The sequence below is a fragment of the Nyctereutes procyonoides genome, unplaced genomic scaffold, assembly GCF_905146905.1.
Source record: "Nyctereutes procyonoides isolate TBG_1078 unplaced genomic scaffold, NYPRO_anot_genome, whole genome shotgun sequence".
Classification (NCBI taxonomy): Eukaryota; Metazoa; Chordata; class Mammalia; order Carnivora; family Canidae; genus Nyctereutes; species Nyctereutes procyonoides.
The window spans coordinates 20,577,094-20,599,334 of record NW_026575147.1 but is presented as its reverse complement, the minus strand read 5'-3'; the positions used below and the strand labels follow the sequence as shown (position 1 = coordinate 20,599,334).

At 40.4% G+C, this 22,241-nt stretch overlaps 1 long non-coding RNA gene across 4 annotated transcripts; it reads left to right on the top strand.

Annotated features, from left to right (window-relative positions):
• The first annotated feature begins 1 nt into the window (after position 1).
• On the top strand, positions 2-20,546 carry LOC129501289 (uncharacterized). 4 transcript variants are annotated; one of them, XR_008662702.1, is made up of 4 exons: positions 2-214; positions 1,612-1,787; positions 2,874-3,006; positions 20,272-20,546. It is a non-coding gene; the product is annotated as an uncharacterized LOC129501289 (long non-coding RNA). The 4 variants fall into 4 exon arrangements; XR_008662701.1 differs by lacking the exon at positions 20,272-20,546 and adding an exon at positions 16,875-17,782 and having other exon boundaries at positions 3-214; XR_008662700.1 differs by lacking the exon at positions 20,272-20,546 and adding an exon at positions 13,268-13,807 and having other exon boundaries at positions 3-214.
• The last annotated feature ends 1,695 nt before the right edge of the window (positions 20,547-22,241 follow it).

Sequence of the window (22,241 nt, the reverse complement as noted above, 5' to 3'; positions counted from 1 at the left end):
GAGCCTTGGGGTCCACAACTTCTTCCTGCCAGCTGTCCCCGGCAGCCATGTTGGTGAGGTTACGGCTGGCGGCACGATCCTCGTAGTCCGCCGCAGAGACCCAGACAGCTGGGATTGCCTGACGTCGCGGCATACTGCCTCATCGCATCAGAGCCTGAACTAGATCAGAGTGCTCTGAACGCACAAATTCAATGAAGGGGAGATTGGTTGGGAGGTAGGTATGGCGAGACCCTGAAGAGGCAGAAATTCTCGTGTTCTGCTTTGGATCTTGATCAACAGTCCCCCCCCCCCCCCAAGAAACTAGCAGTCAACTGTGATCTCTTACATCTGTACTCCTCAAAACAGCCTTGTAAAAGGCATTATCCGACCCATTTTATAAGTAAGTCTTGTGGCGTAGTGACTTGCCTGGCCACACAGCAAGTAAAGGTAGATCTGAGTCCTCAAGCGCAGAATAAGAAAAGGATTCATCCAGGTGTGCATACCCTGGGGTGTATGAAGTCGCAGGTGGAGCACTCACTCTATGGGATTGGACAGATGTCTGAAAGTTTCCGTACAGTCAAATGCTTTTGCCCCCCTCTTAAGCAGCGGAAAAACTCCATGGACCGTGGGCTTGAAACGAAATTCCAGGAGTTCCCTTCCCAGTGTGGTTCTGTATCAGGAGGTGGAAGCAGTGTCTACAATCTGACTGGTGAATCCGAAACCACTACTTTGCCACGTCTCCCCGCACAACTTGAATTTAAATTTTTTACTCAGAGGGAAACCAAATTTTGTTTTTAAAATTCCTTAAGTGGGGCTCAGTCTGTTGAGTCTGGGACTCTAGATTTTGGCTGATCTCACCATGCTGAGACCCAGTCCCGCTTGGGCTCTGAGCTCTCTTCTCAGGGGGAGTCTGCTGCTCTCCCTCCCTCTACCCTTCCCCCTGCTTATGATCTCTCTCTCTCTCTCTTTCAAATAAATAAATAAATCCTTAAAAATGAAATAAAATTCTGAGTTAATTTGAACCAAAGCAATGCATGAAAGTTTAATTATGTAAAAAAAATATTTTACTAGGTCATGAAACCCTGGAAAAAGGAAGGTTCAAGATCTTGTGTTAGAGGCACCCAACTGACACCCCTTGTATCACCTTTTTTTTTTTTTAAGATTTTATGTATTTATGATAGAGAGAGAGAGAGAGGCAGAGTCACAAGCAGAAGGTGAGGCAGGCTCCATGCTGGGAGCCCCACGCTGGACACTGGACTCGATCCGGGACTACAGGATCATGCCCTGGGCCAAAGGCAGGCACTAAACCGCTGAGCCACCCAGGGATCCCCCTGTATCACCTTTTGATCTTGACAAATATACTTTCCTCTCTAATAAATAGCCACCTCCTCTCCCCAAGCCCATTATTCCAGGTGACTCTTGGGCCACTCAGTTTTACTTGGACAAATAGCAGGCACTTAATGGGATGGTGGCTTACTGGGATTCCTTGAAAACTACATGAAATACCTTATTATTTGTAGCTGCCAGAGCCCTCATCATTTGATCAAATCAATTAATCAGCAATTAACTGACTATGTCCCTGTTTAGAAGTGACCACCTGGCTTGCTGGTTCTTGGTCTCACTCATTTGTAGGTCCCCGGAATAAGGATCTTGTAGGGCCTGTACCAGTTCCAGAAGTCAGGCAGGTCTAAATGAAGAAAAAATGAAAGGACCTAAAATCATCCAGCCTGTGAGAAGAATGGCTCTGAAACCAACAATTGATGATGCAATACTCAACAACAGATGGCCAGCATGTCTTCTGCTTTGAGGTATAAACAAGGCATAAATTAAACTGAAACAAGTGAAATTAGGAAATTTCCTTCTCTTTTTAAAGCAGTCTGGTATAATTTTGGGGGGAGGGAATCCTATTAAGAGAGGGAGGAAGAGGAGAAGAGAGAGGGAGAAAATTTTAAGCAAGTTCCATGCCCAGCATGGAGCCAAGACACGGGACTTGATCTCACACCCCTGAGATCATGACCCAAGGCTAAATCAAGAATCAGGTGTTCCCCTTTGGAAAATCTTTTTTATTTTATTTCTTTTTTTTTTTTAATTTTATTTATTTATTTATGATAGTCGCAGAGAGAGAGAGAGGCAGAGACACAGGCAGAGGAAGAAGCAGGCTCCATGCACCGGGAGCCCGACGTGGGACTCGATCCCGGGTCTCCAGGATCGCGCCCCGGGTCAAAGGCAGGCGCCAAACCGCTGCGCCACCCAGGGATCCCTATTTTATTTCTTTTTAAAAGATTTTATTTATTTATTCATGAGACACAGAGAGAGAGGCAGAGACACAAGCAGAGGGAGAAGCAGGATCCATGCAGGGAGCCTGCACTGGGACTCAATCCTGGGACTCCAGGATCACGCCCTGGGCGGAAGGTGGCGCTAAACCACTGGACCACCTGGGCTGCCCAGAAAATCTTTTTTTAAATGTGCCTAATTTTCTATGATTGGCTGTTACTTTGAATTTAATTAACATTGTGCTCCCACCAAAGTTAAAGTTGTTGTGTTTTTTTTAAAGATTTTACTTATTTATTCATGAGAGACACACACACAGAGAGGCAGAGACATAGGCTGAGGAAGAAGCAGGCTCCATGCAGGAAGCCCCATGTGGGACTTGATCTCAGGATTCCAGGATCATGCCCTGAGCCGAAGGCAGATGCTCAACCGATGAGCCACCCAGGCATCCCCAAAGTTAAAGTTTTTAGGTCAGCAATCCCCAGGATGGTTTTGAAACATGTCGGGATATCCTTGGGTATAGGGGATATCCTGAAATTCTCAGAAAAGAAATAAAACTAGACTAAATTGGAAAATAATAACCACCATCACCCCACCAACATTTTCATTACTCTACTTTTTAGGACAATGGAATTTGAACCTTCAAATCCAAGAGTTAAGGATCATTTCTTGACCTGTTCAGGGCCTGGCCCCAGGGAGTATAACAGAAAGAAGAGAAAGAAAGCATATCCAGCTTGTCTGTGGCTGCAGTACTCTGTGAGTCTTCCCTGAGGATTTTTGTGATTTTCCGTCTTCAATAGTTCATTTCTACAGTATCTCTCTTATAGCATGTGTTACATTTGTCCAAAGACTCTCTTCCACCAAACTAAAAGTCTCACAAAGGCAATAACTGAGATTGTCCTTCAACAAGTGTCCTCTGATGCACAGAAATTTTTAATTTTGATGTAGCCCTATTTATCAATTTCAACTTTTGTTGCCCATACTTTTGATGTCATATCCAGGAAATATTACCAAATACAATGTAATGGGCAGCCCCGGTGGCGCAGCGGTTTAGCGCCGCCCGCAGCCCAGGGCGTGATCCTGGAGACCTGGGATCGAGTCCCACATAGGGCTCTCTGCATGGTGCCTGCTTCTCCCTCTGCCTGTGTCTCTGCCTCTCTCTCTAGCTGTGTCCCTATGAATAAATAAATAAAATCTTAAAAAAAATACAATGTCATGAAGCTTTCTGCTGTTTTTTTTTTCTTTTTAAATATTTTTCTTAAAATATTTATTTATTTATTTTAGGAGATGGAGACAGAGACAGCAGGGAAAGGGGAACAAGGAGAGGGAGAGAATTTCAAGCAGACTCCCTGCTGAGCACGGAGCCTGACACAGGACTCCATCCCACAACCCTGAGATCATAACCTGAGCCGAAATCAAGAGTTGGATGCTTAAATGACTGAGCCACCCAAGTGCCCATAGTTTTAATTCATATTGAGATTTCTTATCTATTTTTTAAAGATTTTATTTTTATATTATTTTTATTTTATTTTTAAGATTTTATTTATTTATTCATGAGAGACATAGAGACAAAGAGAGGCAGAGACACAGACAGAGGGAGAAGCAGGCTCCATGCAGGGAGTCTGATGTGCAACTCGATCCCAGGACTCCAGGATCATGCCCTGGGCTGAAGGGAGGCACTCAACTGCTGAGCCACCCAGGTGTCCCTAAAGATTTTATTTTTAATAATCTCTACACCTAATGTGGGGCTCAAACTCACACCCCCCAAGATCAAGAGTCACATGCTCAATCAGCTGAGCCAGCCTGGCGCCCCAATAGATCTTTTATTCATTTTGAGTTAAATTTTGCATATGGTATAATGTAAGGGTCCCACTTCATTCTTTTGCATGTGGATATCCAGTTTTCCCAACGTCATTTGTTGGAAAGACTGTCTTTTCCTCAGTCATGGCCTTGATACTTCATGGAATTCACTGATCGTATGTGCGAGGGTTTATAAGTGGGTTCTCTGCTGTATCCCATTAGTCTATATGTCTGTCTTTATGACAATACCACACTGTTTTGTTTACTGTAGATTTATAGTAAGATTTGAAATCAGGAAGTATAAGACTCCCAACTTTATTCTTTCTAAAATGTTTTGATAAAAGTATATTTTTGAAATTTTTATTGTGTTGGTATTTTTTCCTTTCATATAGAAATCTAGGTTAATAGATTGATTTTTGTGGGCTTTTTGTAATTTTAAAGATGTTATTTCATGGGACCTCTGGGTGGTTCAGTGGTTAAGCATCTGCCACTGGCTCAGGGCATGATCCTGGAGTCCCAGGATCGAGTCCCACATTGGGCTCCCTGCACGGACCCTGCTTCTCCCTCTGCCTGTTTCTGCATCTCTCTCTCTCTTTTTCTGTCTCTCATGAATAAATAAATAAAATCTTAAAAAAAAAAAGATGTTATTTCATTGTCGCCTGACTTCTATTGTTTGTGTTAGGAAGTCACCTGTATGTCATACTGTTGTTTCTTTGAAGATAATGTATTTTTTTTTCCTTCTGGCTCATTTTAAGATGTTCAGAAGTGTCTTTGATTTCATCAGTTTTAGGAGGATATACCTAGGCATGGTTTTTTTCTAATTTTTTTAATATTTATTTATTTAGTTGAGAAAGAGAGAGCATGAGAGACAGTGAGCAGAAGCATCAGGAAAGGGAAGTGGGAAAGGGAGAATCAGACTTCCCACTGAGCTGGGAGCCCAGTGTGGGGCTCGATCCCAGGACCCTAAGATCATGACCTGAGCTGAAGGCAGATGCTCAGCAGATTGAGCCACTCAGGCACCCCTCAGGCATGACTTCTTTGTATCCTTCCTGAGTGTGCTGAGCTTGAATCTGTGGGTTGATATATTTCATTAGTTTTTGAAAATTTTAAGCCATTATCGCTTTGAATATTGCTTTTGCCCAACATTCTCTTTTCTCTCCTTAGATTCCAAATATGGTATATACTTAAGCATGTCCTCATGCTTCATAATTTTTGTTTTCCATTCTTTTTGATATTTGCACTTCAGCTTGGGTATTTTCTATTGATCTGTCTTCCAATTCTCTAATCCTATGTTCTACTGTGTCCTGTGTGCTGTTAAACTCTTACATTGAATTCTTCACTTCAGACTTTGTCTTTTTATTCAGTTCTAAAATGTCCTTCTATGGGCAGCCTGGGTGGGTCAGTGGTTTAGCACTGCCTTCAGCTCAGGGCGTGATCCTGGAGTCCCAGGATCAAGTCCCACATTGGGCTCTCTGCATGGAGCCTGCTTCTCCCTCTGCCTGTGTCTTTGCCTCTCTCTCTCTCATGAATAAATAAATAAAAATATTTTTAAAAAATAAAATGTCCTTCTGACTTTTTTATAGATGCCAATTCTCTACATTCTCCGTATTTTCATCTATATGTCCATCATTTTCACTTTTTTCTTAACATGTTAATCATACTTATTTTTACAAGATTCCTATGTGCTGACTCTAATATCTGGATCATCTGTGGGTTTTCTTCTGTTATCTTTTTCATTTCATTTTGTAATTTTCTTTTCTGTGTGCAAATAGAATATTTTTTATTGTCTCTCAGAAATTATGAATAATTCTAGAGGCTCCACAGCATGTTCTTTTCTACCAGAGAAAGTTCTCCCTTTTTCCCTTCAGGCAGTTAGAGTGAGGGGCTGATCACCTCAATCCAGTCAGGGATTAGGCTGTGTCAGGGTTGGGTTGCTGTTTCAGTCTGGTTTGCTTATATTATTTAGGCATGTTCTTCACAATCTTTGCATTGAAAACTGATCAGGTATGCATCTACTTAGCCCTGAAATACTGAAGAAGGTTGAGCTATTTCTCCAGGCTTCTGCTCCATGCAGCTCAGAATCTGGCAGATACCTTGAGGAGGAGACCAATTGAGGTTCTTGTCCTTCCTCTGCCTCAGCAGGTCTTTGTTTTCTAACCAATGATACTAGACTGGGAGGTTTAGTCTGCCTTTTTAGTAGCTTGTAGTCAGGCTCTCTAGCCTCCTGTACATTCCAAGAGTTCAGCAGATGTTCCATGAATAAACCTGCCACCTAAGTTTTCAGCTTGTCACTCCAGCTTTGAACGACCACCAAATACTGATGATTTATCTTCCACAAGTAGAGGCATTCTGCTTGGTTAAGCTTTAGCCTCAAATTTTACTTCACCTAGCCCTCATTCCTTCCATAGACCTTTGGTACTTTTTATTGCAGCTGCGTCCCCCTTTGCCTTTCTCTTATAAGGACACTTATAATTGCATTTAGGACCCACCCAGATAATCCATTACAATCTCTTCATTTAAAAATCTTTCATTTGGGACACCTGAGTGCTCAGCAGTTGAGCATCTGCCTTTGGTTCAGAGCATGGTCCTAGAGTCCTGGGATCAAGTCCCACATTGGGCTTCCTTCATGGAGCCTGCTTTTCCATCAGCCTGTGTCTCTGCTTTTCTCTGTGTGTGTGTCTCTCATGAATAAATAAATAAATAATCTTAAAAAAAAAGATCCTTCATTTAATGACATTTGCAAACACCCCTTTTCCAAATAAGGTAACACTTACAGGTTGCAGGGATTAGGGTGTACATCTATCTTTATTTTCTTTTCTTTAAATTCAATTAGCCAACATATAGTACATAATTAGCTTCAGATGTAGTGTTCAATAATTCACTGGTTGTTTATAACACCCAGTGTTGGGGAACCTGAGTGGCTCAGTGATTGAGTGTCTGCCTTTGGCTCAGATTGTCATCCAGGGTTCTGGGATCGAGTCCCACATCAGGCTCCCTGCAGGGAGCCTGCTTCTTCCTCTGCCTGTGTCTCTGCCTCTCTCTGTCTCACATACATACATACATGCATACATATATACATAAACTCTTTTTAAAAAATAACAGTATTTTTATTTATCAGTATTTATCATGTCATGTGCCCTCCTTAATGCCATCACCCAATTACCCTATCCCCCACCCACATCCCCACCAGAACCCTCAGTTTGTTTCTTAGATTTAAGAGTCTCATGGTTTTTCTCCTCTCTGATGACTCCTCATTCAGTTTCCCCTCCTTTCCCCTATGAACCTCTGTGCTGTTTCTTATATTCCACATATGAGTGAAGCCATATAATTGTCTTCTCTGGTTGACGTATTTCACTCAGCATAATACCCTCTAATTCTATTCACATCAATGTAAATGGTGGGTATTGATCTCTTCTGATAGCCGAGTAATATTCCATTGTATATACACCACATCTTCATGTGTTCATCTGTTGATGGACATCTGGGCTCTTTCCACAGTTTGGCTATTGTGGACATTGCTGCTATAAACATTGGGGTGCAAGTGCCCCTTCAGATCACTACATTTGTATCTTTGGGGTAAATACCCAGTAGTGCAGTTGCTGGGTCATAGGGTAGCTCTATTTTCAACTTTTTGAGGAACTCCATATTGTTTTTCAGACTTGCAGCACCAGTTTGCATTCCCACCAACGGTGTAAAAGGATTCCCCTTTCTCCAAACCCTCAGCTCCGTTTGCTGTTTCCTGTCTTGTGAATTTTAGCCATTCTGACTGGTGAGAGGTGTATCTCATTGTGTTTGTTTTTTTTCTCCACATTGTGGTTTTGATTTGTATTTCCCTGATGCTAGATGGTGTGGAGCATTTTTTGCATCTCTTGGCTATTTGTATATCTTCTTTGGAGAAATGTCTGTTCATGTGTTGGCCCATTTCTTGATTGAATTGTTTGTTTTTTGAGTATTGAGTTTGATAAGTTCTTTATAGATCTTGGATACTAGCCCTTTATCTGAAATGTCATTTGCAAATATCCTCTCCCATTCTGTAGGCTGTCTTTTGGTTTTGTCAACTGTTTCTTTTGCTGTGCAGAAGATTTTTTCTTGATGAAGTCCCAGGGGTTCATTTTTGCCTTTGTTTCCCTTGCCTTTGGAGACAAGTCTAGCAAAAGTTGCTGCAGCTGAGGCCAAAGAAGTTGTTGCCTGTGTTCTCCTCTAGGATTATGATGGATTCCTGTCTCACATTTAGGTCTTTCTTCTATTTTGAGTTTATCTTTGTGTATGGTGTAAGAAAATGGTCCAGTTTGATTCTTCTACATGTGGCTGTCCAAATTTCCTAGCACAATTTATTGAAGAGATTGTCCTTTTTCCATTGAATATTCTTTCCTGCTTTGTTGAAGATTACTTGGCCATAGAGTTGAGGGTCTGTTTCTGGGTTCTCTATTCTGTTCCACTGATCTATGTGTCTGTTTTTGTGCCAGTACCATACTGTCTTGATGATCACAGCTTTGTAATAGAGCTTGAAGTCCGGCATTGTGATTACCCCGACTCTGGTTTTCTTTTTCAATATTCCTTTGACTATTCTGGGTCTTTTCTGGTTCCATACAAATTTTAGGAGAAATATTGGTGGTATTTTGATAAGGATTACATTGAAAGTGTAGATTGCTCTGGGTAGCATAGACATTTTAACAATATTTATTCTTCCAATCCATGAGCATGGACTGTTTTTCCATTTCTTTGTATCTTCCTCAATTTCTTTCACAAGTGTTCTGGAATTTTTAGAGTACAGATCTTATACCTCTTTAATTAGGTTTATTTCTAAGATCTTATGTTTTTTGATGCTACTGTAAATGGGATTGATTCCTTAATTTCTTTTTCTTCTGTCTTGTCATTAATGTATAGAAATGCAACAGATTTCTGTGCATTGATTTTATATCCTGTCACATTGCTAAATTGCTGTATGAATTCTAGCAATTTTGGGGTGGAGTCTTTTGGGTTTTCCACATAAATATCATGTCATCTGTGAGAAGTGAGAGTTTGACTTCTTTGCAATTTGAATGCCTTTTATTTCCTTTTGTTGTGTGATTGCTGAGGCTAGGACTTCTAGTACTATGTTGAACAACAGTGATGAGAGTGGACATCCCTGTCGTGTTCCTGACCTTAGGGGAAGAACTCTCGTTTTTTCCCCATTGAGAATGATATTCACTGTGGGCTTTTTTGTATATGGCTTTTATGATACTGAGGTATGTTCCCTCCATCCCTACACTGTGGAGAGTTCTAATCAAGAAAGGATGCTGTGAAATATGAAATGCTTTTTCTGCATCAATTCAGAGGATTATAATGGTTCTTGTCCTTTCTTTTATTAATGTGATATATCACATTGATTGATTTGTGAATGTTGATCTACTTGCAGCCCAGAAATAAATCCAACTTGGGCATGGTGAATAATCCTTTTAATATACTGTTAGATCTTATTAGCTAGTATCTTGGTGAGAATTTTGGCATCCATATTCATCAGGGACATTTGGTCTGTAATTCTCCTTTTTGATGGAGTCATTGTGTGCTTTGGGGATCAAGGTAATGCTGGCCTCATAGAACGAGTTTGGAAGTTTCCCTTCCTTTCCTATTTTTTGAAACAGCTTCAGAGGAATAGGTACTAGTTTGTTAAATGTTTTGTAGAATTCTTCTGGGAAGCCATCTGGCCCTGGACTCTTGTTTGTTGGGAGATTTTTGATTACTGCTTCAATTTCCTTGCTGGTTATGGGTCTGTTCAGGTTTTCTGTTTCTGTTTCAGTTTTCGTAGTTTCCAGGAATGCATCCATTTTCTTCCAGATTGCCTAATTTGTTGATATATAGTTGCTCACAATATGTTTGTAAAATTGTTTGTATTTCCTTGGTATTGGTCATGATCTCTCCTTTTTCATTCATGATTTTATTAATTTGGGACCTTTCTCTTTTGTTTTTGATAAGTCTGGCTAGGGGTTTATCGAGCTTACTAATTCTTTCAAAGAACCAGCTTTTAGTTTCATTGATCTATTCTATTGTTCTTTCGGTTTCTAGTTCATTGATTTCTGCTCTAATACTTATTATTTCTCTGTTCTTGCTTGGTTTAGGCTTTATTTGATGTTCTTTTTCCATGTCCTTTAGGTGTAAGGTTAGTTTGTGTATTTGAGACTTCTATCTCTTTTTTTTTTTTTTTTGAAAGGCTTGTATTGCTATGTACTTCCTTCTTAGGACCACCTCTGCTGTATCACACAGGTTTTCAACAGTTGTGTTTTCATTTTCATTTGTTTCCATTAATTTTAAAAAAAATTCTTCTTTAATTTCTTGGTTGACTCTTTCATCCTTTAGTAGGATGCTTTTTCACCTACAATTATTTGATTTCCTTCCAAATCTCCTCTTGTGATTGAGTTCAAATTTCAAATTGTGGTCTGAATAATTTCAATCTTTGATACTGGTTGAGACCTGATTTGTGACCCAGTATGTGATCTATTCTCACTCTCTCGTTTTTGTTATGTGATCTATTCTTGAGAATGTTCCATGTGCACTTGAGAAGAATGTGTATTCTGTTACTTTAGGATGGAATACTCTGTATATCTCTGCAAAGTCCTTTTGGTGCAGTGTGTCATTCAAAGCCCAAATTTCCTTGTTGATCTTCTGCTTAGATGATCTGTCCATTGCTGTGAGTGGGGTGTTGAAGTACCCTACTATTATTGTATTCTTATCAATATGTTTCTTTAATTTTGTTATTAATTTGATTTATATAATTGGCTGCTTGCAAGTTAGGAGCATAAATATTTATAATTGTTAGATCTTCTTGTTGGATAGACACTTTAAGAATGATACAGTGTTCCTCTTCATCCCATACTACAGTCTTTGGTTTAAAATCTAATTGGTCTGATATGATGATTGCTATCTCAGCTTTCTTTTGATGTCCATTGGCATGATAAATGGTTCTCCACCCCCTCACTTTCAATCTGGAGGTGTCTTTAGGTCTAAAATGAGTCTCTTGTAGATAGCATATGGTTAGGTCTTGTTTTTTGTTTGTTTGTTTTGTTTTTTTTTTAATCCAATCTGATACCCTGTCTTTTTTTAATAAATTAATTTTTTATTGGTGTTCAATTTACCAACATACAGAATAACACCCAATGCTCATCCCGTCAAGTGTCCCCCTCAGTGCCCGTCACCCATTCACCCCCACCCGCCGCCCTCCTCCCCTTCTACCACCCCTAGTTCGTTTCTGAGTTAGGAGTCTTTATGTTCTGTCTCCCTTTCTGATATTTCCCACACATTTCTTCTCCCTTCCCTTATATTCCCTTTCACTATTATTTATATTCCCCAAATGAATGAGAACATACACTGTTTGTCCTTCTCCGATTGCCCTGTGTCTTTTGATTGGAGTATTTAGGCCATTTACTTTGAAAGATAAGAATTTAGTGCTGTTATATTATCTATAAGGTCTCTGTTTCTGGTCTCTGTTACTTTTAGGCTCTCTCTTTGCTTAAAGGATCTTCTTTAATATTTCTTGCAGGACTGATTTGATGATCACAAATTCTTTTAGTTTCTGTTTATCTTAGAAAGTCTTTATCTCTTCTTCCATTCTGAACGACACCCTTGCTGGATAAAATATTCTTGGCTGCATGTTTTTCTCATTTAGCACCCTGAATATATCATGCCAGCCCTTTCTGGCCTGCCAGGTCTCATGGATAGGTCTGTTGCCAGTGTAACATTCCTACACCTGTAGATTAAGAATCTCTTGTCTTGAGCTGCTTTTATTTTATTTATTTTTTTAAGATTTTATTTATTTATTCATGAGAATACACAGAGAGGAGAGAGAGGCAGATTAGGGAAATTCTCAACTATGATTTGGTCAAAGATACCTTCTCTCCCTCTCTCTCCCTCTCTCTCTTTCTCTCTTTATTCTTCCTTGAGGACCCCAATCATTCTAATAGTGCTTTGTTTTATGGTAGCACTGATTTCTCAAAGCCTCCCCTCATGGACCATTAGTTGTTTTTCTATGTTTTCCTCAGTTTCCTTCCTTTCCATCATCTTATCTTCTGTGTCACTTATTTTCTCTTCTGCCTTATTCACTCTGGCTGTTAGAGCATCCATTCTAGACTGCCTCTCAGTTAAAGCATTTTTAATTTTGGCCTGATTAGATTTTATTTCTGCACAAAAAGATTCTCTGGTATCTTTTATGCCCAGCTAATAACTTCATGGTGTTTGTTTGTTTGTTTTTTCCGATTGTCTTTTTTTTTGGTTTGTTTTTATGGTGTTTTTTTTTTCCATTTGTCTTTTTTTTCCAGCTGGTAACTTCATAATCATAACCCTGAATTCCAGCTCAGACCTTTTATTTATATCCATATTAATTAGATCTATGGTATACCTCTGTTTTTTTCTTTTGTTGTGATTTCCTCCTTCTAGTCATTTTGCCCAAAAAAGACTGGATGAATGAGAGAAAAAAATTAAAAATATCAACCATGATACAAGAGAAATACACAGTAGACAAATCCAAAGAGTTCAGAAACCAAAAAAAGAGAAGAAAAAGAGAAAAGAAAAAGGGGTGGAAGGGAGAGAATATAATCTCCAAGTGAACAAAACAGGGTGATCCACTTGGTCCTGGGTCTGTTTTGGTCTCTTTGTTAGAATATACTAAATCTGGGACGCCTGGGTGGCTCAGCGGTTGAGCATCTGCCTTTGGCTCAGGGTGTGATCCCAGAGTCCCAGGATGGAGTCCTGTATCTGGCTTCCTGCAGGGAGCCTACTTTTCCTTCTGTCTGTGTCTCTGCCTCTCTCTCTGTGTCTCTCATGAATAAATAAATAAAATCTTTAAAAAAAAAAAAGAATACACTAAATCCTAAAATTGTAAAGAAAGTTTAAAAAAAAATATATATATACCGATTTTATTTGTATCAAGATAAAATTGAATACACTGATAGGAAGCCAGAAATGAAGAATTATATCTATAAAATATAAATGTAAAAATGAGAGTTAAAAATAGACTTAAAAACAAAGAGTTGATAAAATAAGAAACTAGTTGAAAAGGAAAAGAAAAAAGAAAAAAAGAAAAGGAAAATTTTAAACTGAAAGATAATAGAATCATGAGAAAAAAACCTTGAATTCTATATGCTATTTTCTCCTTGTACAGCAGTTTTGCAGTTCTGTGGGTGGAGTCTACTTTCAAAAAAAAAAACAGCTGCTGAGTTTCTTTTCTTTTTTTTTTTCTTTTTAGCTGCTGAGTTTCAAATGGAATTAAAATGGCTTAAAGATAATTCCCTACACTGACAATAGAAAATAAAGCTCTTCAAATAGAAAAATTTAGTTGTTGGAGGAGCATTCATATTTCACACGGTGATTAGAATTCGTTTGCAGAAGATTTTGTTAATTACAGGTGACTGATTTTCCCCAAGCACATAGCTGGAAGATCCCAGTCCTGTCAACACTCTGACTCCCTCCCCCCACCCCAATTCATCTCAAATTGTTGTCTAGGGTACCTGGCTGGCTCAGTTGGTTAGAGCATGCAACTCTTGATCCCAAGGTCATGAGTTCAAGCCCCCTGTTGGATGTAGAGCCAAATGTAAATAAACAAACAAACAAACAAATAAATAAAGTCATTAAAAAAATGTTTTCTAACCTTTCCCTTAATCCCTCTCATCTTGAGCTAATGAGAACTGCTTTCTCTTGTGGAAGAGATGAAGCAATCTTCTATTTTGAATTACTGAGTCGATAGATTTCCTCTTCTGTCCCTTTCTTTTCCTAACAGTTTGTTGAAGACCTCAGATGTTTGACTGTGTACCCTCCCTTCAGCCTGCAGTCTAGATTTTGCTGATTGTATATTAATAGTGTAGTTCCTCCTGCTGCATTTCCTGCATGTTGGCAGCTCAGTCCAGAGTTCTGATCAGACTCAGGTTTGATGCCTTTGGGGAGACCATATGTGCTAGTGTGTTCTTTCATTGAAGGCCCATTGTGCCTGATTGTCTCTATTGTGATGTTAGCAGTTGCTTCTGTTCAGTAAATTCTCTTGGTGTTGCAAAACAATAATATTCTAAATCTGTGATTCATTTTCATTCCTTAGCTTGAATATTTCCATAAAGAGATACTTCCCCTTATCTATTTTTCGGTTACCCAGTGCTAAGCATATATAAGAGAGCCAGGATAAGGGGTGCCTGGTTGGCTCAGTTGGTAGAGCACATGACTCTTAATATCAGGGTCGTGAATTCAAGCCCCACACTGGGTGAGTTCAAGCCCCACATTGAGTTCAAAACAAAAGAGGTTTTTTAAAAGAAGAAAGGAAGAAAGGATACATGCTTGATTCTTTCTCTTTAATGACTTTTAGGATGATTTTGCCCCATCATTATCTAAGTGTGACATTTTTTGTATTTTTTTGTATTCTTTTACAAGATGTATTTATTTGAGAGGGGGAGGGGCAAAGAGAGAGGGAGAGTACCTCAAGCAGATTCCCCACTGACCGTGGCTTGATCTCACCACCCTGAGGTCATGCTCTGAGCTGAAATCAAGAGTCAAACGCTCAGCCAACTGAGCCATCCAGCCACCCCTGAACTCATGGATTTAAACATTATTCATTTTGATGCTCAGATTATTCCAGATTTGGCCCATGAGAATCCTCCCAAGCCAACTCCTGAGTCCTTTTAACATATCCTCATAATTATTTGAGCACATCCTTTCTGGCACAGTAGGATGTTCCAGGTTCATCTTACAGTTTCTCTGCACCAGCCCTATAATCAGTCATTTCTCTGAGGAGCCTTGATTTCTTTTGGTGGAGGCTGTATTTAGGAACCAAGATTTGGTCCCTAGATGAGCTCATTACTATGGAGATGTTGCTGTTCACAAAACTCCTCAGTGGAGTGAGCTGTGCACATACACTTAACATCAGCATTTATTCCTCTACTTATCTATACGTATTAAAAAACTATAAGTTGGGACACCTGGGTGGCTCAGTGGTTGAGCATCTGCCTTCGGCTCAGGGCGTGATCCCAGGGCCTGGGGATCGAGTCCCGCATCGGTCTTCCTGCGAGAAGCCTGCTTCTCCATCTGCCTATGTCTCTGCCTGCCTCTCTCTGTGTGTCTCTCATGAATGAATGAATGAATGAATGAATGAATCTTTATAAACTACAAGTTTACACCAAAATCTCCAATTCCAGTCCAACATCACTAGGTATATTCTAATTTTCTCTTTTTCTGTGTTTATAACTCCCTTTTCTGAAAGTGAGAAACCTGGCTTCCATTAGCTTCACTATATGATTTTTAAAAATCAGTTCTCTTATGTGTGACCAGTCTCCTATCACTGCCACCATCTCCATTTGTGCACAGAATCCTTCTCCTCCTCCTGCCCAGAATTTAGTACTCCTCGATGTGCTACTGCTGCACTGTCCCACCCTGTGCCAATGCACTCCTCAGCCTGCATTGGGTCCCACAACCTATATCAGACCATCCCCTCATGATGATATTCTCCTTAGCCTATGGTGGCTCCAATGGCCCACCTCAGGTCACTGCCACTGCCACCTCTCTGCTTAGATATCTTCCTTACATCTCATGCTGGGCTACAGTGCATCCATCCCTGCCTCACACAGATGCCTACCTTGCTTGGCTCTACCTAATGGCTTTTGGACCAAATTGTTTACAAAAGGAAGGGATTTGGGAAGAGGGGGGGAAAAATATATATATATATAGTGATGTAGGGTTTGTATTTTTTTTTGAAGATTTCTTTATTTTAGAAAGAGAGCGAGAGAGCATGCAAGCCAAGGAAGGAGCAGAGGAAGAGGGAGAAAGAGTCCTCAAGCAGACTCCACACTGAGCAAGGAGCCAACTCTTAAAAAAGAGTAAAAATCTTATTTATGTATTTAAGAGAGAGCACAAGTGGGGTGAGGAGGGGCAGAGGGAGAGGGAGAAGCAGGTTCCCCGTAGAGCAGGGACCCCAAAGTGGGGGCTCCATCCCAGGACCCTGGGATCACAACCCCAGCTGAAGGCAGATGCCTAACCAACTAAACCACCCAGTTGCCCCATACCTATGTCATTCTGAGTCAGTGTTCTTTTATATGTAGTGTGTTGTTTCAATATGTAGGGTTTTTTAAATATTTCTTCTCTTGATTTACAGCTTTTAGTATTTATTTTCTTCCCCTGCTCTGATTTTCTTCTTTAGGTCTGTGATCTGTGTGTTAGAGCGCCTTATCTTCTTTACCTATCTTTAGCATTTGTCACTGTCTCTTGAGTCCTTAGTATCTTTTTGTTTATTTTCAACCTAAAATTTTTTTGGCATCCTATTTCTCTTCAGACATCATCTGTTGTATTTATTCAGTCTTATATTCTTCCTAGCCTTCATCTCTGAGATTTTTTTCTTTTATTTCCAATTCTTTCCTGAGTTTAATCACCTCATAGTTTCATTTCTTCAAATTCTGGCTTATGTTGTCCTTTTATTTCTTGTTATCATTTCCTCATTATCTTTCAGCTCATTTTGAAATAGTGAATGAGTTTATCTGTTTGTGAGCATGTCTGTCTGGCATGCTTTCCTTTCCTGTAGGGATGTTATTCTCCCTATTCTCTTTTTTCTTGAAATAACTCTGTGTGGGTTTTGCCTTGGAACCTTTTCTGTTGCTCATTTCTTTCGGAAACATTGATTTTCTTGAACTTTTAGGAGTCTCAGTTCAGGACAGCTTTTCTAACTGCATCAAGCTCCCTCTCCTGTTGTTTTTGTGGAATGCTTCAAAAACCGTGGCGGCATGCTAAGATTTCCTAGCTTGGTTCCTCTTCACTTTTATCTAGATCTTCTCCTCCTTTGCCTCTATTATCCCTGTTCTGATTGATTTTTTCTCTGCTTCCAGCTGTTTTTCCTCAATGTGTAGCACTGCCCTAGAAGGGAGCTTTGCTGGTCAGTTGGAGAGTTCCTGAAATCCAGTCTACTTCAGCCCCTTGAGACCTGGGACCCTGCCTTCTCCACCATTGGGTTGGGCATAGCCCTTCTCTGTTTCAACTCCTGTTTTCAAATTAGCCTGTTGTGTTTTCCATTTAATGCTTGCTGGCTCTTTTGGGATCGCCTGTTCTCAGGTGTGTCTGATGCCCTGTTGTTTTCCTCTGCTCCCTCCCACACAAGTAAGTAACACCTCGCAGGTCTTTGAGCCAGCGGTGGTTCTGAGACAGGGGAACTGAAGGTGATGCAGACAGGCTGAGTCCAAGGACCCACAGAAGAGGTACCACAGAACCAGCCAGGAGGATCCTTGGCTTCATGCAGAACGGAAATCAAACATGAACCAGCAGGAAGTGGAAGCAGTTTATAAAATATATATATATAATAGAGATACAGACAGAGCACCCAGAAGACTCAGAAAAGAAAAGAGAAGGGTTATAATCTTATTTGGGGTCTGAAATTTATATTGGCTATTGTAGTTTGGTGTACGTGTCCTCTTAGGCATCTGGTAACTGGTCAGAACAGGGTGGTCAGAGGCTGGGTGTCCTTCATAAGTCGCTCAATCCCTGAAGCCAGGGATTTGGTGTCAAGGTGTTTAGAGTCATTAGTCTTGGAGAATGTTCATAATGACCCCGCCCTGTCATTCCTTAGATGTTATCTATTGTACTGGAAGACTCTGAAGATAATATTATCTCTTTGTCCCTTACCAGGTGGACATGTGATATCTGCATTATAAGGCACATGTATAGTGAGGTAAGGGTCCTAGTGAGAATAGAAGCTGGAAAAGGAGCAAAGGGGGAAAAGAACAGCTTTTTTTTTTTTTTATGGGATCCCTTTAGTTTTCCTGTCTCAAAGGGATCCCATGAAAAAAGCCATTTTTTTCATTTGCTCCTTTTCCAGCTTCTATTCTTGCTAGGACCTGCACTGTTCTCCACCCTCACTCCCCACACACACAAGCCTTAATGTATGCCCTTCTGTAAAGGTCAAGGAGGGAGGGGCAGAGAGAGAAGGATAGAGAGAATCCCAAGCCAACTCTGAGCTGAGCATGGAACCCTCTGCAGGCTTCCATCCCACAACCCTGAGATCATGACCTGAGCTGAAATCAAGAGTCAGGCGCTTAACCAACTGAGCTACCCAGGCACCCTGTAAATTGCTGCAATAATTTTTTTTAAAGATTTAATTTATTTACTTAACAGAAAGAGAGAGAGTGCACAAGCAGGGGGACTGACAGGCAGAAGGAGAGGGGGAAACAGGCAGAGCAGGGAGCTGGATGCAGGACTCAGTCCCAGGACCCAGGCTCCTGCTGCAATGAATTCTTAAACTTTTATTGTTACATAGTGATGTTTTTGTTTCTATAGACTGCATCAAAAGATGCCTACCTTTATTACTTCTGTATGGATGTCATACATATAGTACATAATCCTAGATGCAGGACTCAATTCATATATGAAGGGGTGCCTGGGTGGCTCAGTTTGGTTAAGCGTCTGCCTTCGGCTGGGGTCATGATCCTAGAGTCCTGGAATCAAACCCAGTATAGGTCTCCCTGCTTCGTGGGGAGTCTGCTTCTCCTTCCCCCTCTGCTGCTACACCCAGCTTTTGCTCTCTCTCTCTCTCTGTCAAAAAAATAAATAAAAAATTTTAAGTATATATGTATATATCCATGTAACCACTATTCAGATCAAGTTATAAATCTTTCCCCATAAACCTCCCTATACCCTTTCGAAGTCAATAATCCTCCCCCACGAGGAAAGCACTCTCTTGATGTCTATTAACATAGATTTGTCTCTCTCTTCTTGAACTTCAAATAAACAAATGATGCAGTCCTCTCTTGTGCTTGGTTTTTGTTCAGCCATGTGTCTTTGAGATTCATCTGTGCTGTTGTGTGTAAGAGTAGGGGTTTTTTTCTCTGTGTGGTATTCATTGTATAAATTGGAGTCCATATTTAAATTTTATTATGATAAAATACCTGTTATAATAAAATACACGTGGGATCCCTGGGTGGTGCAGTGGTTTAGCACCTGCCTTTGGCCCAGGGTGTGATCCTGGAGACCCGGGATCGAATCCCACGTCGGGCTCCCGGTGCATGGAGCCTGCTTCTCCCTCTGCCTGTGTCTCTGCCTCTCTCTCTCTCCCTCTCTCTGTGTGTGACTATCATAAATAAATAAAAATTTAAAAAAATAATAAAATACACGTAACATAAAACCATTTCATTTTTTTTAAGATTGTATTTATTTATTCATGAGAATACACAGAGAGGAGAGAGAGGCAGAGACACAGGCAGAGGGAGAAGCAGGCTTCAGGCAGGGAGCCTGACGTGGGACTCGATCCAGGGTCTCCAGGATCACACCCTGGGCTGCAGGTGAGCCACCGGGGCTGCCCAACATAAAACCATTTTAAGTGTACAATTCAAAGGCATTAATTGCATTCACAGTGTTATGCAACTATCACCACTATCCATGCCCACTTTTTCATTACCCAAACAATCGCCACTCCCCATTCCCCTCAGATGCAGGTAACCTCCATTCTGCTCTCTGTCTTTCTGAATTTACCATTCTAGATAACTTAGAATAAGTGGCATCATACAATATTTGTCTTTTTGTGTCTATTTCACTTAGCAAAATGTTTTCAGGGTTCATCCATATTGCAGCATTTGTCACAATTTCATTACTTGTTAAAGTGGAATGATATTCCATGGTATGTATATACCACATTGTGTTTTCTCATTCATCTATTGATTGGTATTTGGGTTGTTTCCACCTGTTGGCTATTATGAATGAGCACTTTTTTTTTTAATGCATTCTGGTGGATTATTTTCTTTCTTTCTTTCTTTTTTTTTTTTTTTAAAGATTGCATTTATTTACTCATGAGAGACAGAGAGAGACAGAGAGAGAGAGGCAGAGACACAGGCAGAGGGAGAAGCAGGCTCCATGCAGGGAGCCTGACATGGTACTCCCATGTCTCCATGATCATGCCCTGGACTGAAGGATCCCAGGTCTCCAGGATCATGCCCTGGACTGAAGATGGCACTAAACCGCTGAGCCACTGGAGCTGCCCATGGTGGATTATTTTCAAAACGATTGTATTGTGGACTGAATTGTGACTGCCCCTCCACCAAAAATTTACACATTAAAACTCTAATCCCCAATGTGACAGTATTTTGAGATAGAGACTTTAAGAAGGTTAAATGAGGTCCTGTGAGAGTGGTGCCCTAATCCTACAGAACTGGTGTCTCTCTTTATATGAAGAGGAAGAGACACCAGAGACCTTGTACAGTCTTTCTCTTGTATTGTCTCTCTCTCTCCCTACATGTACAGAGGAAAGGCCATTCAAGGACGTAGCAAGAAGACAGCCATCCGTAAGCCAGGAGTAGAGGCGTTGCCAGAAACCAGCCTTGCTGGTGGCACCTTGGCCTCAGACCTCCAGTCTGCAGAACTATGAGAAAATAAAATTTCTATAGTTTAAGTCACCAAGTCTGTGGCATTTTGTTATGGCAGCCCAAATGAACTATTAAAGATTGTATCAAACTTTTACCCTCGTAAATAGTGTGTAATTAGAACGTGCCTGTTATCTCCGCACCCTCAAAACCGTTGGACATTATCAGTCTTTAAATTTTTGCCAATCTGATAGAGAAAAGTATCTCCTTGTCCTTTTAATTATTTTTTTAAAGATTTTATTTATTTATGCATGAGAGACAGAGAGAGAGAGAGAGAGAGAGAGAGAGAGGCAGAGACACAGGCAGAGGGAGAAGCAGGCTCCATGCAGGGAGCCTGACGTGGGACTCAATCCCGGGTCTCCAGGATCAGGCCCTGGGCTGAAGTTGGCGCTAACCTGCTGAGCCAACCCGGGCTGCCCTCTCCTTGTCCTTTTAACTTCCATTATGCTGATGAAGAGGGTTATATTCAAATCTCTTCTTCTATGAACTACTTCTTCATAGTCTTTACACTTTATTTTGCTTATTTGTTTCACATTTATTTATTTAATATATTATTTATTTAACAGAGAGAGAGCACAAGCAGGGGGAACAGCAGGCAGAGGGAGAGGGAGAAGTAGACTCCCCGTGGAGCAGGGAGCCCCACGTAGGGCTCCATCCCAGGACCCCAAATCATGACCTGAGCCAAAGGGCAGACACTTAACTGACTCGTTTTTTGTTTTTTGTTTTTTAAGATTTATTTATTTATTTTGGAGAAAGAGAGCATTAGCAGGGGGGGCAGAGGGAGTCAGGCAGACCCTGTGCTGAGTGCAGAGCCCAACACAGGGCTTAATCTCACCACCCTGAGATCGTGACCTGAGCTCAAACCAAGGGTCAGATGCTCAACTGACTGTGCCACCCAGGCACCCCCGCTTCAGTTTCTAAAGTTTTGATCTTTATTCTCTGGGTTTTGTTTTTATATGTGATATGAGATAATGTATCTAACCTGATTTTCTTCCAGACGAATACACAGTTATTCCCATACCACGTACAACTAAACATCCTTTTCTTTTGTCAACCTTTGTGAAATAGTAAGTCCTTACTTAAAATCTGCTTGTAGGTGTTGTTCTAGTGATCCATCGCACAGTTATGTTGTAATAAGTTTTAACATTAAATAAGGCAATAACCCTCCAAAAAAGTTTTTAGAACTTTCTTGGCCATTCTTGTACATTTATTCTTCCACATGAACATTAATTTCTTCCATTTCTTCAAATCCATGGGGATTCTTAATGGAAAATAATGATTAATTTGAGAAAGTTCATCATTTTTTTTAAAAGATTTTATTTATTTATTCATGAGAGACAGAGGGGGGGGGCAGAGACACAAGCAGAGGGAGAAGCAGGCTCCATGTAGGGAGCCCGATGTGGGACTCGATCCTGGGTCTCCAGGATCATGCCCTGGGCCGAAGGCAGGCACTCAATTGCTGAGCCACTCAGGCGTCCTGAAAAGTTTAGCATTTTATATTAAATTTTCCCATCTAGAAATAAGGTTTACCTTTTCATAGAGTAAGTTATTGATCTTTAAAATAAGAGTTCATCTTTTCCTCATCTAGATTGTGGACTTTAAATGATTACTTTTTACTAATTTTGTCAACATAATTCACTGTATAAATAAAGGGAGAGAGCCCATATGATTGTATCCAGCAGATGACCCCAAAGAAGCACTTTCTAAAAATCAGCAGTCATTTGTAATAAAACTGTATGCAAAATAGGAATATAAATAGAAGTCCTAAACATAGCAATTCCTATTTTCCAAAAGCCAACAACAAACATACTAATTGCTAAAAATTCAAATCAGGATTATAAAGAAGCTTGC